Genomic DNA, 12,485 nt, shown 5'->3' on the forward strand with positions numbered 1-12,485 from the left:
AATGTAAATGCAAACTCTGGAAGGGAAATGTAATAAAAACATTGTATGCTCACAGTGAATATATGAGAATGTAGTAAAAACATTACATTACATAGAGAAACACAACATTGTTTCTCAAATTGGACAACTTACAGGCTCCAGTTTGAGAAACTGCTGTGCTGAATTGGTAGTGAGTATTGTATCCATTTTGAGAATGTAGAACTAATGCAGGCCAGTGTGGAAATCATGGTTACAGGATAGAATATGAATGATATAAACCTTGACAATATAAAAATATAATATAATATAATATAATATAATATAATATAATATAATATAATATAATATAATATAATATAATGAATCAAAACCAGGATGTGAGGCTGTGGAAATTCAAATGTCTAAGTGTAAGTGCTAATTTTATCATTTTTCATAATGAGGTCTTAAACTATCTGTAGATATCTAAAGGCATTTACATATTAATAAATAAGTAATAATAAATGAGTAATAAGGTATCGAAAGTTTCCAAGAATATCATAATAATATTATAATGTTGAATATTATTCCAACTTAAAGATTTTAAATTTTTATGAATTTTCGAGAGATTTTTAAGAAACGTATTTTGCAATAAAGGAATGTTAATCTCAAATTTATCAATTCTGTCAGTTTTTCTTTGGTTGAATTACAGTAAAAGTATACTGAATATTGTTAATTTAAAAATAACAGGTATAGGGGCTGGCCCAGTGGCATAGTGGTTAAGTTCGCACCCTCCAATTCGGCAGCCCCAGGGTTCGCAGGTTTGGATTCTGGGCGTGGACCTACACACCACTTGTTAAGCCATGCTGTAGTGGCGTCCCACAAACAAAATAGAGGAGGATTGGCACAGATGTTAGCTCAGGGCCAGTCTTCCTCAAGCAAAAAGAGGAAGATCAGCAATGGATGTTAGCTCAGGGCCCATCTTTGTCACCAAAAAATAAAAAATTAAATTAAATAAAAAGAAAATAACATATATGCCATGATCCCAGTTTTAAAAAACTTTCTTTCCTCTCTTTCTTCCTTCCTTCCTTTTTTCTTTCAGCAGAGATAGATGACTGGAATTATATTTACTTGTGACTATTTAATTTTTGCTATTGTTATTTCCAAGTGATGAGAATTTGGGGGGACTTTTAATTTTCTTCTTTAGATCTTTCTTGAATTTTTATAATTAACACATGTTTTTACAAAATAAAGTCAGAAAAAGTATTGGAAAATATATACTGTAATTAAACTTAATTTCTATTGTTTTTCCTTAATTACCTCATGGCTTCTGTATTGATCTAAAGATCAAGACATACTTTTAAACCAATCCAAATTATAAGCCAACCTGATTTCTAGAGGCTACGTGGTCCAGGCACAGTTTTATATTTATTTTTTAACAATTCCTTTTAGCTTTGGGATTTTAGTTTACTGAGATGATTCTCTCTTTAGCCCAAAGAGATAGGAAAGTTTCCTCTTTATTCTTTACCTTTTTATGGTCAAAATCCATCACTCCTCTGTGGTTGAACCCATGGTTTCAGTCCCTGAAATAATGGCCATGGTTAGAGCTTATAGAATTAACAAACCAGAGTGAATGAGACCTTGTGTTGTGATGATTACTCCAGAAGCCACAGGAAACTGAGAGGTTAATTCCCCATATAGTTCTTGAAATGGAACTGGATGAAAATAAAAACAATACAAAGAAAAAAGGAACTTTTGGGGGAAATAGGACCTCAAACCTCAGACACTAATGTTCTCCACCCCACGGACAATTAAGTACCTTTGAAGTTTAAAGTCCTTGCTAATAAATGGGCAGCAAGGGTCAAGAATCTTTCAACTCACCAATACCTAAAAAGCCCATATAACTAAAATACTATTTTAATCAAAATCTAATACTTGCCTCAGCCAAAACTACAATTCCCCTGCTGCTTCAACTGACAGTGCTTAGGTTAAATTCAGCTACGGAAATTCACATGTCAGAGCTTAATAGACTCATGTCTATTTAAAACAGTCATATGCCTGGAGTTTCCAGGCGCTGCAGCTGTGCCAGGGTAACAGGTATTAAGTGGGATTTTTCCTGTTGTCTCAGAATTGCTGTTAAGGTCCAAGCCTGAGGGAAAGAGGTGCTGAGTATCCTACATTCTAAGTTCAGAGACACCCACAGTTGGGACCTGCACCTCTCTACCAGAGAGAAAAGGTCTGGGTGAGCTTTGGGAGAACGTGATATTAACAGAAAGAAGTTATTCCCATTCTTTTCTAAAGCCAAGGATGAGAATGCCCCCAAGAAAGTCATTTCTAAAGATTAGAAGGAGAGATTAGCATTTAATTTTGCTGTTGGACGTATATCTGGTCAACAGATTTGATGGCTTGTCTGGTTGCTGGCATAAGAGAATAGAGGAGGGATGTTGGTGTGGGACTGTCATGTTCTGCAGGGGCTAAAATTCTACCAGAATCCTTGCTGAGTTCTTAGAGAGTATAGTACTTGGTCCTACTTGTGACCACTAACCAGAGAACTGGCCTTGCAGGGTAGATTGGGGCATTACCAGAACCATGGCACTGTTGGGGACGAAGAGGTGGACACATCAGAGCAACGTGATATGGAGTTATCAGCTGATCAGCAGTTGTGACCAACTCTTGAAAGGGGCTACCAATGACTAAGGAAGGTGCTCCAGAATGACCTCTCTTCAACCATATACACCAAGACAATGAGCTAGAACAGCAATTAAAAGTCATCTAGAGAAAAGGACTACGATGTTGCAGAATTCAGTAACGACACATCTGTCCCTCCTGCTGATTCTCCAGAGGGGGAAGGGTGCGAAGTCCATTTCATGCCTCTCTCTGCTCCATAAACTGTCTGGTCTATGTGGGAGGGAAGAGAGGTGACTAGCTTTGAACTTGATCTGAGATTGAAGTTTTAAAATGAACTAGACTGCGTCTTCTGGCCAAGATGGAGTCACAGGGGTCAGATTTCTCTTCTCTCTTGAAACTACTAAAAAAAGAGAAAAAAAAAAGCTAGACAAAATATACGAAATAACGTTTTTCAAGACATGCAAATAAGCACATGAAAAGATGCTCACATTGTTAGTCATTGGGGAAGTGCAAATTAAAACCAAAATGAGATACCACTACACTCCTATTAGAATGACTAAAATTACAAAGATTGACTATAGCACGTGTTGGCAAGGACTTGGAGGAACTGGAACTCTCATCCACTTTTTTTTATAATTCTATTTATTTTTTTCCCCCAAAACCCCAGTGGATAGTTGTATGTCATAGTTGCACATCCTTCTAGTTGCTGTATGTGGGACGCGGCCTCAGCATGGCCGGAGAAGCGGTGCCTCGGTACGCACCCAGGATCCGAACCCAGGTCGCCAGCAGCGGAGCGCACGCACTTAACCGCTAAGCCACGGGGCCGGCCCTCTCATCCACTTTTGATGGGATTGTACAACGACTTTGGAAAACAGTTTGGCAGTTTCTTAAAACTTTAAGCCTACATGTAACGTGTGACCCAGCCATTCCACTGCTAGATATTTATCCAAAAGAAACAAAAGCCTATGCCCATACAAAAACTTGTACGCAAACTTTCACAGCAGGTTTATTTGTAATAACCCCAAACTGGAAACAACTCAAATGTCCATCACCGAGTGAGTGGATATACAAATTGTGGTATAATCATATAATTGAATACAATGCAACAAGAAAAAGAAATAAACTATTGATACAACAACATGGATAAATCCCCAAATATTTATGCTGAGTGAAAGAAGCCAGACAAAAAAAATGACTGCATGTTGTATAAGGGAAGGAGGAAGTGAGAAGGGGTAGGAGTGAAGGAACACAAGGAGCAGGAGGAAACTTTGGGGAGCGATGGACGTGTTTGTCCCCTTGATTGTGGTGAGAGTTTCACAGATGTTTATATGTGTCAGACCTTAATGAAGTGTACATTTTAAACATGTGCAGTTCATTGTATGCCAATAATACCTCAATAAAGCTGATAAAAAATAAAGAACTGGACTGAGGCTATAAAAACTGAAACAAGACTGATCTAATAATCAAAGTTATTGAAAAATTATAGATTTGGACTGAGAGAGAGTTGAGTCACTCCTCAGGCAGAAATGGGGCAGGTTAACAAACACAGCTGGGGGGATTGTTATTCTGTATATTTCTAGAGAGTTGAGACTTTGCAATATATTAGTCACAGAACCAGCCATTCACTTGCAGTCACCAAATGCAACAGCCAACTCAAGAACCTCATTATCCCATGATGTCTGGATAACCCAGTGTTAGTTCTGCTAGTGCATTTTTGAGGTCTCCTGACCAATGCATCACGTGCTTGGGCTTGAGAATTAATCTCCTTTCTCTTCCCTCTGACTTCTGAGACGATCAAGAAATAGACAGAGAAATCGGCGTCAAAATATCAGCTTTGATTTATTATAACTGGATTGGTGCATACAGCTTGGACCTAAGGTCCTACGCTTTCCGTTATGATTTGGACTTATCCTCCTGGCACTTGGACAGCTGCAGTCCCTTGCTGCCTCTTCTTCCCACCTCTCCCCACCCCCAAGGCAGGGACAAGTGTAGTAGATTCACATGAAGAAGGAGGGGCGGAGGGAGAAAGATTCTGTCTGTTCAGGTACTGAATATGTCACTGGGATGAGCTACTTCAGCAAATGTTTGGAATTATAGGAGTTTTTTGTCATTAGAAGCATCAAGCTGATCAAGATTAGGAGGCATATTTTTTAATCACTGACTGTAAATAAATCTGTGGATTAGACTTCAGCTGCTATTTTTTTTATTTGCTGCACACATTGCTAGTATCAACTGTAATCTCAGTACATTTTTTTTCAATTGATATCTAGTTCAGAAAATAGTCTTTAACTGAACTGTATATTCTCCTATGGCAAAGCTGTCAATCACATGTCCCTCACATGTCTGTCAAGAACTCCACATCAGTTGTTTGCTTAACTGTAAAGCGAAATATGATAGATATGAAGACATGCATGGGAGTTGCTCTTTCATTTTGAAACACATTGATACAAAAGTGTTGCATCATTTGCTCATTTAATTTAGGTATATTCGATTCCATGCACAGAGAGAAAGTGAGAGAGAGAAACAATTCAAATAGTAGAGTTCCACCGACTCTTCTACTCATTATGCTTGTGCCCCAAATTAAGCATGAGATAGAGGCTGTGAGTCTTTTCTTCATTCCTTAGCTGCTCTCAAATCCCGTGTGTCTCTCACCCCACTGCACCAACTACGACTCTGTGGTTTAAAGGTACATATATTTTGCACAACATGGTCCTAAATGCAATCCAACTCATCCACTGTCAACCAAAAAAGTGGTGATCTGTTCCAACATTGGAGGAAAAACTGACCTTGTTGTAATAAGTAAGAGATAGTTTGTCTCTTATGTGGAGACTTTTGGCACCCCAACACTACTATCTTAAGAGATTTTCAAGGGGAATTCTTTCTTTTGCCTTCTAAGATTCCTATTTAACCTAACACCTGGATAAGATACAGTGCCTTTGTAATATTTTCCATCACCAGTGTCATTTGAGTAAAGAGATTTTTTGTGTGTGTGAGGAAAATCAACCCGGAGCCAACATCCATGCTAATCCTCCTCTTCTTGCTGAAGAAGACCGGCTCTGAGCTAACATCTATTGCCAATCCTCTTCCTTTATTTTTTCCCTTTTTCTCCCCAAAGCCCCAGTAGATAGTTGTCTGTCATAGCTGCACATCCTTCTAGTTGCTGTATGTGGGACGCCGCCTCAGCATGGCCAGAGAAGAAGCGTCAGTGGGCGCCCGGGATCCGAACCCGGGCCTCCAGTAGCCTAGCGCAAGTACTTAACTGCTAAGCCGTGGGGCCAGCTCCTGAGTAAACAGATTTTGGGAGGAGCTAATTCTGTTTTCTCTCTGAGCATAATATTTGCCTTCAACCTTGTAGCTGGTTTGCCAAGCTTGTTGACGTATCTGTGAAGCTTACCTATACTTTTCTCCCTGAGCATAATGTTGAATATCTGTATTTTGTTCTCTTCTCCATCTTTAGCAACAAAACTAAACTAAACCAAACTAAAATTTTATACTAGAAGGTATTATTTTGTGCTTATTCTGGAAATAGGTTTATCAGAGTCATCATTGCATTTCTTCTTTTAATGATATGAAAGCTTCCACGGCTTCCTGCCACTCTTTGACAAAGTTTTATAATAAACAGTGTCCTGGGGACTAGGGATGACAGGATCGCTAGTCTAATAAAAAAAGTTTTCAGGTATCCTTCTTATTTACTTCTCTTTTGTAGCTGCTTATGCAAAATCATCTTTCAAATTCATTTGTCCCAACACATACTGGTTTATATTCTGTATTCATGCTGCTGGGTTGTGCTCTCTATTTATTTACACTTATGACTTTACTTGGAATTAGACATTTAAAATATTATTTTATTCTTTAATAAATCATTCTTAGGCAGTCAATCCATTTTTATGATTGATTATAGAAAGAAATATAATCATCGAAGAAGAAAAACCTTTACACACATGTTTCTCTGGCCCATACTCTCCCATTGAACTTCACTGGTGATAAAACAAATGAAATCTGCAACACTTTCAACACTCTTACAAGTACGTGCCTATGTGAGCAGGTAAGCGGCTATTTCCAAGCTTGGATTAGACAACTTCTTAAGATTATTGTTATGCTACGGTTCCACTATTACCTCCAAGAAAATGAGGCAAGTGGCATCCCAAGGTGGGATGAGGCATCCCAAGGACAGTGGAGAACCTGGGATTTGTATTCTTGCTGTTGTGTTCATCCCGTCCATTGGTAAACCACGCTGTTATCGTAGAACCGTTGAAGGCTAGAGCTGAAGTGGGTTTCTGGCATGACCCAGTGCAGCTATTTCATTCTGCACAAAAGGAAACAGAGACCTGAGTAATTTAAATGTCTTTCTCCAAGGCCGTAACACTAGTTAGTAGTAGAGCTAGGGGAAAAACCCAAACTGGGTGTCATGATTTGTCTACTACTATTTTGCTTCTCAAAGCAAGTCCATGACATTGCCTGTATGTAATGTAGGAAAGTTCTCTGGAATTTCCCCAGTCAACTGGATGTAAGAATGTAAATGTCAGGAGAGATACACCACTAACGCATCAGTGCTCTCGTAATGAAGGTGGTAGGTGTCCTGTGAGTCAAGGTTGGGGCAGTTGGCAGGAGGGTAGATCCTGCCTCAAACACACTCCACCACTAGACAAATACAGGATTTCAATACTTAGGACAACTTGTCCTTTAACCTTGTGATTTCAAACAGAGATGTGAATGGAAATATAGGTAGGCCGAGAGACAGCAAGACAATGAGTAGGCACTTGTCAAAACCATTTGTCAACTAGAGGAAATGTGTCACAAGCCTGTACAAATACAAAAGACAAAGTACATGGGGTACATTATAAGAAAAGACAAATTTTCTAACATTGTTTTTTCCATCTCTAACATAGTGCTTAATTTTTCTCCTAAGAGATTAAAAAGATGTCTTCATAACAGTTAGGAGAGGTTAGGTTATGTCTCTATGGTGAGGTGAGGTTAAAAGAGAATATTATACAAAAGGCAAAGCTTTAAACAGAACTTAGGGGAAAATGAAGTAAGGCTAAATTGTTTGATCATCTGTCCCATCTGGCAACCTTGTGATTAGTGATGTCAGGGAACGTGGAGAGGGTGTGTGGAGGGGGTGAGAGGAGGACGTGTGTGGAGGGGGTGTGTGGAGGAAGTGTGTGAAGGGGGTGTGTGGAGGGGTGGAGCTGGAGAGCTGCAATGATTGCTTTCTATCTGATGTTGACGTAGGTGTCAAAAACAAGCTGACAAGCTTGATGTGTTGGGCAATTCTTGTGATAACTTAGTTCAAGCTTCTGCTCTTAGGCAAACACCTAAGTGAAAAACAGACTGGTAAGTGTCCCCTAGCTGGAATGCCCAGAGACTAAGCGGGGTTTGCTCTGGTACTGTATATACACTTCATCTGAGCAGATGGCCAGGATGGGATGGTACAGGGTGACATAGGCTTTCTTACTCAGAGATCCACTGAAGACAAGGTCTCTGCTTTATACCATTAACTGTAGTTTGATGTGATCCTGAAAATAAATGTTGGCTAATATTAAATAATGTTGTTAGGGAAATATCTAAGGGGCTAAACAACTTTCCTTAAATTAAATCTTAATAGTGGTAACCTGACTTTGTGAGTGCAAAGGGGAATGCGACGACATGTCTGCAGAAGTTTGAATATAAAAATTATGTTTAATCTGCTGTGACCATAGAGTTAGCTATACAAATCACTTCAAGAACATTGTGTTTTTACACTTCTCTGAAAAAAAAAAAGGAGACCTTTCTAGAAATAATAGAGGATATATACATAGGCAATTGTTTTTCCTTTCGAGTACAAATAAAATTTTATTTAATAAAAGAAGGAAAGGTAATGCAATGCATTTATGAAGCACAGCTGATATATGTCTGGCACTTAAAAATTAAACTTTGTGAAAGGAATAAAGAGTTACTGGCACTTTGAGGTTTTTTTTTTTCCGGTAAATGTGAGGCCTTATAATGCTTTGAAAATTCTTTTAAAGCAATTCCATTGATCATCATCCAGTTCATAGAGAAATATGGGGCTTTTTAAACACCAGACAAGCAAATAAAACTTACACAGTCTACTTTCCAAGAGCTTTCAAGTGAAAATACTAATCAAATCAAGGTGTAGAAAACATTCAGATATGAAACTACAGCCAACCTAGGGATAATATGTCAAGATCCACATTCTTGAACCTCCTTGTTTCAAACACAATAGTTGATTTTGTATAAATAAAATTATATTCTCCCATCTGCTCACTAGCCCCTAAAGAAAACAGATATAGTCAACTTCAATTCCATTTAAATTAGTAAATCTGAACACGGGATTTTTTGTTAGTTTCATGTATTCAATAGAAAATCATAAGCAATGCATAAGCAAAGGTCATTCATAAAGCCAGATGTCTAAAATAAGGGATATCTTCAAACGAGACATCAAAATAGGGAAAAGTAAAATTCAACACTGTGCCAAGTTTTTACCAGAATTCATTAAGGATGCAAATGAAAAGCATTTCATTGGTTTGGTTGAGAGAAATACTGTCCCAAGCTTTTCCCAGAACATGTTTTGACAACCACCGTTCCACTTGATTTTTAGGCTCATGTGTATTGCAAAGCAAATGGAATCCATATGTTTCTGATTTACTTACACTCAACTCATCAAAATGTAGTTGTAGGAGCTTCTTGAAGTCTGAGCGGCTTCTAAACCATACTTTATCCTTATGAAATAGGACTCAAAGACAGAATTGGATTGTACTTAACCATAGAATTATTTTTAAACTATCTGAGGAATTTCACTGAACTCATGTGGCTTAACACATATTATTATGCTATCTCTTGGAAATAGTCAAGCAGTACAAAATGTTTAGCCAAATAAATCCTCACTATCCCTTCTGCCCATTGCCTTTTTGCTTCCATTGTTTTTCAAGGGAAACAGAAGGAATTTGGCCTGCAAAGAGAACTCTGTTCTCTCTTCCAGGAACATAATCTAGTCAATTATTTTTCTCTCTAATTCTACATGTAAACGATAATGCTTGTCAACTATGGAGTAAAGTAATTCTTATTCCTAGTTGTTGGTTGGACTTTTATTCAGGGAATTTTAGTCAGCATTTGATTATCGTTTACAATTACTTAAAGTGTTAGCTCGATGAAGGCAGCGACTGTGTTCTTCAACTTTGCATTCCCACATCTGCCACAATACCTGGCACAAAAGACTATTAGTTAAAGGAATGAATATGGCTGGTCTTGTTGAGGTGACTGGCACCCTGCCCTTTGCTCTTTGTTCAACAATATAGCACAAGTGGCCCTACGATCAGTTTATTTTAAGTAGACCTGCTTGGGGTTAATATAGAGATGTAACAGTAAATCTGATATTGGATTTGCAGAAGATTTTAAATATTTTAACTGCTCAGATCATTATATCATCAAAAATTCTTCAGGCAGGGGGCTGGCCTGGTGGCATTGTGGTTGAGTTCACATGCTCCACTTCGGCAGCCAGGGGTTCGAAGGTTTGGATCTCAGGTGCAGACCTACGCACTGCTCATGAAGCCATGCTGTGGCGGCGTCCCACATACAAAATAGAGGAAGATGGGCACAGATGTTAGCTCAGGGTTAATCTTCTTCAGCAAAAAGAGGAAGATTGGCAATTGATGTTAGCTCAGGGCCGGTCTTCCTCACTGAAAAAAAAAAATTCTTCAGGCAGCCTTTCAAAACCTGCTGTATTATAACCCAAATGGGATTCGAGAGAGTCACCAAATGAAAAATCCACTGGACACCTTTACTATGGCATCAGTAACATTCCATGCTACCCACTGAGAGAAGTTCTTCTCTAAATAGTGCTTCTAGGCCTGGGGGTTTCTCTGTCACTTCTTCACCCACCTGGTGGTGGCTGGAGTTCAGCCCTAACACAGCCAGCAGTCCCCTGGTAATGTGGACCTTTTAGGCAAAGACTTCATAAAATATATAGTTACTAGTTTGGTCTGTTTTCTCCATTAAGCTTATTCCTCAGATGACCCCATAATTATTTTCCAGTCACTTCTAAAGGAGATTTTGTCATTAATTTCTCTCTTCCCATCAGGGCTTGAGGTGGCAGTGAGATACAGAAAAAACAAAGTATTTAGGGTTAAACAGAACTGAGCTCCAAAATGAACAGTGTAACTTTGGGTAAATGGCTCAACCTCTCTGAACTTCCATTGGGTTATTTCAATGCAGCTATCATAGCTAGCTCAAGGATTGTAATAAGAATTAAATAAGAAAACATACACAGTGCCTAGCACATAATTGATTCTCATGAATACTAGTTTTTTTTTGTCTCTACTCTGACAGTCTGAAGAATATTGTATCTACCTATACCCTCACATTTATTATTTCAGTGCATACTCATTAGGTACCAACTATGAGCCAGGCAGAATGCTAGGTAACTGGACACTAGAGTGAAGAAAAGGGACACGACTATGTCCTCCCGGGGTTTGAATCATGTGAAAGAGACACATTAAACGATATCACAAATGAAGATGTATTTACAAATTACAACATTCTGGGAAGGAAAAGCAGAGGACTGTAAACACTTACTGCCAGACATCCATCTCCTGGTCACCGACTTGTTTCCAGGCAAATATCAGGATTCATAACACTTGATGAATTTTCATGGTCCTATTTCCAGTCACATTGATGCTTTCAAATCATATTTGATTTTTACAATGTTGGGAGGGATCAATACGTGTGTTTATCAGACATATAAAAACCCACACAAAAGAGTATGGGTTCTATGTTAAAGCATTAATATCAAGAGAGAATAACTTTATCATTAATGTTTGTGTATTATAAACTGCAAAATTATTAATAGATTTGCATCTAGAAGACTGTGTGATGCATCTGCTTATACTAGGGATATGCTATTGGCAAGATTTTTATTGCCAACATAGAACACATAGTAACCATCATATTTTGTTGCCCAGGAAAAGGAGTGCTCTTTACTTCTTTTTTCAATTTTATTGAGGTGTACTTTATATATAAAAACTTGCACATATTTAATGTATACATTTTGATGAGTTTGGATATATGCAGATATTTGGGATACCAGCACTACAATCAAGATAATAAACACAGCCATCACCTCCAAAAGATTTCTTGTGTCTCCTTGCTTTTTTTTTTCTTGGTAAGAACACTTAGCAAGAGATCTACCCTCTTAAATTTTTAAGTGCACAACACCATACTGTTAACTATAGGCACTATGTTGTACAGCAGATCTCTAGAATTTATTCATCTTATATAACTGAAACTTTATACCCATTGAACAACTTCCCATTTACCCCTCCCCTCATCCCCTGGCAACCACCATTCTATTCTCTGCTTCTATGAGTTTGACTATTTAGATACCTCCTATAAGTGGCATTATACAGTATTTGTCCTCCTGTGACTGACTTATTTTACCTAGCTTAATGTCCTCCACGTTGATGCAAATGGTAGAATTGCCTTCCTTTTTAAGGCTCAGTAAGATTCCATTGTATGAATATACCACCTTTTCTTTATCTAATCATCTGTTGATGGACATTTGAGTTTTTCCATATCCTCGCTGTTGTAAATAACGCTTCAATGAACATGGGGATGTAGATATCTCTTTGAGATAGTGATTTCATCTCTTTAGGATATACAGTCAAAAGTGGGCTTGTGGGATCACGTGGTACTTCTATTTTTAGTTTTTTGAGGACCCTCTGCACTGTTTTCCACAGTGGCTGCACCATTTTACATTCCCACCAACAGTGTTACAAGGATTCTTTTCAATTTTGTTGATTGTGATTTAGAATTCAGAGACAATGTAATGAGTGATGGTTAGGGGCCCCAACCAGCTCGTATGGCACAGATTACCCATAGCATAGCTGAATCATGACTGTTAATGGTAG

The sequence above is a fragment of the Ceratotherium simum genome, chromosome 28 (assembly GCF_057802395.1).
Source record: "Ceratotherium simum simum isolate JZ-2026a chromosome 28, ASM5780239v1, whole genome shotgun sequence".
NCBI lineage: Eukaryota > Metazoa > Chordata > Mammalia > Perissodactyla > Rhinocerotidae > Ceratotherium > Ceratotherium simum.